The 5824-nt window shown below is 34.3% G+C and overlaps 1 long non-coding RNA gene across 1 annotated transcript; it reads left to right on the top strand.

Annotated features, from left to right (window-relative positions):
* The first annotated feature begins 2633 nt into the window (after nucleotides 1-2633).
* On the top strand, nucleotides 2634-4277 carry LOC109588180 (uncharacterized). Its single transcript, XR_002188007.1, has 3 exons — nucleotides 2634-2823; nucleotides 3606-3744; nucleotides 4174-4277. It is a non-coding gene; the product is annotated as an uncharacterized LOC109588180 (long non-coding RNA).
* Nucleotides 4278-5824: the final 1547 nt, after the last annotated feature.

Below are 5824 nucleotides of genomic sequence, written 5' to 3'. Positions count from 1 at the left end.
CTATCACTTTTCCTTATAATTGTGTGTACCACTGCTTCGGTACAGATTTCATAGATTAGTAATTAAAGTGTACGAATCAAGTTAGCAAATTAATAAGTTAACTACAATGAAGCAGCTAAAAGTAAGAAAAACAAAAAACATGCAGTACATGTACATGTATCATTAACTGAAAATGACTATAAATACACATGTACATGTACATGTATCAATTAATGGACAATGTTATGAAGACAAATTGAGGTAATACTGTCGGGCCATGCAGTATAGCAATAGGAGGAGCACATGAAATAAAAGCTGAGATCCCTCCCTCTCTCTCTCTGATGTCCTTAAGAGCCAAAAAGCAAAACTAAAACGATTTTTGTCAATAATTTATAAAAATTAATACTCGATAGATAAGTACATGTATGCATGGAGAGAGATATACATGTCCATGTGGTAGAGAGTGGATACAATATCTACCTTGCAAATATTTTAGATAGTTTATCCAGTTTGATCACATTATTAGGTAGACATCTTAACTCATTGTACTGGACCTATAATAACAATAACACACAACATGTAAACATAATTATGAGTCTTTATACAAAAATAAACAACAAACTAAACTATAAACAAATCTACAACATTCAAGGGACTTGTCTCAAAGCATGCAGTATACCATGCTTTAACAAGTCTCACACAGCCTCCTACCTGTTTGACAGGTTCAGTGAACCGGTTTTACGAGCTTCTTTCAATAAGGATTCTGGTACAGTCCCCTCCTTACCTACCCCATCACTTTGACTAGGAGAATTCAAGAAGTTGGGATTTGGTTTGAGTCTAGTAGAACCAGCAGGAGATTTTCTACTGGCACCATGACTGGAACTCATTTTATGAATTTTGGATAAATGGGTGTGGTCTTATGTTGCATAGTTTGGGTGGGGCTGGAATTTTGCAAGAATGGCATCTAAAAGTGAGGGCCACAATTCTCTTCTCTTTGTATCTCTTTCATTCATTCTTTGTCTCTCTTACTCTCTCACTTACTTTACTCCTCTGTATCCTGTCCTTATTCTATCTAACTCATCACTATATTACTGTTACTCTGCTACTGGTACCTCTTGTTCTCTATAGACTATCAACCAGAGGAGAGATGGGGACACTCCACAGTAAAGGTAGGAGACTACCTATATATGTGGGGTGGGTTCGGGTCTAGAGTAGACTATGATGTGATGGAGGTGTATCACTTACCAACTGGTGCTTGGGACCAGAAACCTACTACTGGTACCCCACCACCAGTTACTGGGGCCTACTCAACAGTAGCTATTGGGAAGGACATATATTATTTCGGTGGACGTGGTGTTGGTGGTTATCAAAACAGCTTACATTGTTTCAATGTGGATTCATTCAAGTGGAGGGAACTCTCTCCTTCTAGTTCTGATCGTTATCCAATGAAGAAGAGCTTCTGTGGAATAATATCAGTTCATTTTGACAGTGAACACTATCTAGTAATAATCGGAGGACAGGGATCATCTTCTACACCTAAGCAACCTGATGCTCAGTATTCAGCTGATAGATGTAATGAGATACATTATTACAGGATTTCATCAGGTCAGTAATTCTCATCATTGATACACAATAGTTGATGAGTATTTCAAAATGAATAATTTATATTAATGTACATAAAACAGATTGTTAATAATTAAGTGTGTTTGTTAGTGTGTCTCTGTGTGTCATGTGTTTGTGTGTGATGGTGACGTGTGTCTATATGTGACGTGTGTGTGTGTACTAATACATACATTATGATGTGTCTGTGTATGATAGTGCATATAATGTATGTGAGAATTTATGAATGTATGACGTGTGTATGTGACGTGTATCTATAATGTGCATGTTACGTGTGTGTGAGTATTATCATGTATCTGTGTGTGTGTGATGTTTGTATATGTACATGTATCTATACATAAGCTAATGTGACATGAGTGTGTGTGTGTGGGTTCATGTTATTTATTATCATTTTTAATAAAGTTCTGTATCACATGAGTCACAAATTACCCACATACAATGTTCCATGAGTTTTGTATAATTATTCATTAACAATCATAACTGACATGTACCAGAATAGATTAGTAATCTTGAAATAAAGAGACCCCCTGGACCTCTCCTTCATGTGTACAGGTGTGGTGTGTGTGATGGCGTGTGTATCCATACATGAGTGTATCTGTGTGTGTGTGTGTGTATCATGTGATAGTGATGTGTGTCTATGCATGATGTGTATGTATGAATAATAATGTACACACATGTACACATACATATGTATGATGAATGTGTATAATGTATGTGTGTGTATGTGGTAAGTAAGTGTACATGAATGTTTGTACATTATTATTAGATCAATGGATATCTCCTGTTGTTACTGGAGACAGACCACCTCCTATTTATAACTTCACTCTAACACCAGTTACTAATAACACTGCAGTATTGTTCGGAGGTAGTACTAATAAAGAACTTTGTTGTGATAAACTGTATATGATAAGTTTCACTAAGACATCAGTGGTGAGTTAATACTGTAGGATGGGTTTTGATTTTGAGATTTTTAATTGTAAAATGTAAGTTCCAATTAAATTGCAATTAATTCATTAATACTTCTTTAAATTGATTTTATTATTCTCTCAGGATACATTAGAAGTACCTAATCCTGGAGGGTCAGTACAATGGCCTGAGGGAAGAGGTGCTCATTCCAGTGTACTGATTACCACTAGTTCAGGACCACACTTACTAGTGGTGGGTGGACATCCTGCCTATGATGTATGGTTACTGGACATTAACAAAAGAAAATGGAAAGAACTGGTAAGTATTATATTATGATACTTGATAATGAAACATAAAGTGATTAACTAAATTTGTAACTCATGAAGTTTGTAATGTACATGTACATATTATGATACTCAGTGAAAACTAGTGATGAAATGCTGGTATTCAGTATGTGTGTGTGTGTCTGTTTTTAGTGTGATTGTGTGTTTGTGTGTCTTTTTGTGTTTTGTGTTTGTTTCTTTACCTAAATATGTGTGAATATACATGTGTCTGTGTGTGTGTGTAAAGATGGATTTACAATTGATAGAGTGTCAATGCTGGAATTAAAATAAATTGTATTTTATATACATTGTGTACATTGTGTATGTACATACATGTATTTGTGTGTATGTGTGCATATGTTTTAATGTGTATGTGTGTACTAACATGTACATCATGTGTACATGTAACATGTACATGTGTGTGTATGTGTGTGAGCAATTATGCATGCTTTACATGTAGCTTTATATGTGTATGCATGTATAGATGTACATGTATGTGTGTTAGTGTGTGATTAGTATGTGTATGTGTATGTGTGTACATGCAGACACTTGGTAAGTTATTAATTGAGGACTCACATGATATAATAACTCACTCAGTTGTGTATACTTGTCTATTAATATATTGTGTATTATTAATTTTATTATGTGATCTTTGTGTTACATAAAACACAGTGTGCATACTATAAAACTGTGAGTTAGTTATTGTGTTTCTTAACCAGATATCAAATCAATTAATATATCATACACAAATTAATTATTATCATTTTAATTTTATAGATTAATCTACCAGACAATGTCACTAACAGATACTGGCATTCTCTCTCAGTGTGGAGTGTGACCCCAACTACTAACTGGATAATTGAGTTTGGAGGAGGCTTTGAAAGCCACAGTAATGATACAGCAGTTATTGAACTCAGTAAGTACATGTAGACAGTAGTAGATACAATGTGTATTGAATATGTAATGATAATTAGTAATAATAATATTACAATAAAGTAAGTAATTCTTATGATGAATATTTAATGAGAGCATTTGACGTATACCTATGATACTAATTATTACCAATTCATTCCTGCTATGTACAATAGTGAAATATAATGACTGCAGATACAGAAACACTGATATTAATAGGAGCTAGAGTGAATGAAATAGGAGCTAGAGTGAATGAAATATTATTATGAGTGTATTTATATACAATAATATGTTCATGTGGTTAACTGTGTAAACTGACAGAGGTCACACATACAATGATTAAACATGAATCCATCAATAATAAGGTTACCATAGTAACTAAGTGTAATTAATTTGTGTATTTCTTATTCTCGACTATTTTGTTACCGTATAGGATATACTAGTGATAATGATTGGTCTACTAGTGTAATACGTCTGGACCAGTATCAAGATCAACTAAGAAGAAGGATACTGAGTGATTGGGAGAATTTAGGATTAAGCTAGCAAAGAGGTTCAATTACTCAGAGGGCACCTCCAACAAAGAGAGAGAGAATTCTATGAGGAACAGCTTCAAAGAGAAATAAAAGAGAAGGAGCAAATACAGCAAGATCGAGAGAAAGAGCAGCAACAGCTTCTTCAAGAAAAGGCAAGACTTAGTCAGCAACTTGATGATGCTACCACTCTCCTTGAGCAAGCAGAAAAAGATAAATCAACTGTTGAATTAGGTACTATTGTGTTGTACTGTTGTTTATGTGTACATTGTTTACATTATAATACTAGTGGATTAGAGAATGTTGAGTATGGAAATAGTATCCTGTACTCAATATAGGTCAAATTGTCCATGCATTAGAAATAATGAGATTGATGTAGAGTGAGCTCTGCTTACCATATATGGCATCATTAGCAATAATCATAGTACATGTATTTATGGGCTACTGTACATTCAGTGCAAATTTGTATAAGCTATAAATATCAATATCATTTTATTTTCAATCTTTTGTATTTTTACTGATAATAGAATATGATGCGAAGCTTAAAGTTAAAGTTGCTGAAATATTTGAAGAGAAGACACAAGTAGAGGAGAAGAAGCAAATTATTACTGGTTAGTGTATCATCAGTACATAATATTAGATGAGAGAATATTCTATTAATGTAGAAGATTATGAAAAACTGAAACTCAAAGTAGCTGATATGGAAGAACAACATCTCAAGGAGAAACAGACCATTATTGGTTAGTTAACTATATACACAGCATGTATTAGATGAGAAAATATCTTTATTGTGTAGACGATGTTGAAAATTTGAAAATTGACATTTCAGAAAAAGACAAAGTTGTAGCCAAACTGACATCAAAAGTAGAGGAACAATCACAAAATGAGAAACAGATCATTACTGGTTAGTGTATCATCATCAATCAATAATAATTATTAATATTCTATTAATTTATAGACCTTAAAGAAAAGGAGTTGTACATAGCCAAACTAGTGAATGAAAGACAAGAGAGGGTCCTCAAGCAACCTATCAAAGAGACTAGTTCCATTGGACTACAATTTAATTACCTGATCCCTTCAATGGGTAAATTATTTATGTACATGTACACATGTGAATGATTGAGTGTGTACTATACTGGTATTAGATATGATGTGTGTGTATTGTTTCAGATTCACTAGACTCTAGTGTCATTATAGCTGGACAGAAGCTCTTTATCCTACAAGGAGACAGGTCTCACTCACTCCAGTGGGAGAAATATGGATTCAGATTAGAGTGTCCTGAAGGAGCAGTGTCCAAGGATACTGAAGTAGCTGTTACTGCACTAGCTGGTGGTAATTTCAAGGTACCCAAAGGTACTGTGCTAGTGAGTGCAGTATATGCAATATCAGTATCTAAGGGACTATTAAAACCACTGGTAATAGAGCTACAACATTGTGTGGATCTAAGGAACACTATTAGTCAGACTGGTTGCCCTCAGTTTGTGAGAGCTCCACTGAAGTCTCCCAATGCTTACCAGTTCAGTATAGTTGAAGGAGGATCTTTTAGTGTAGGGA

The sequence above is a fragment of the Amphimedon queenslandica genome, unplaced genomic scaffold (assembly GCF_000090795.2).
Source record: "Amphimedon queenslandica unplaced genomic scaffold, v1.1 AMPQUscaffold_12249, whole genome shotgun sequence".
NCBI lineage: Eukaryota > Metazoa > Porifera > Demospongiae > Haplosclerida > Niphatidae > Amphimedon > Amphimedon queenslandica.
The sequence above is the reverse complement of the archived record's forward strand: the minus strand, read 5'-3'. Positions and strand labels throughout refer to the sequence as shown.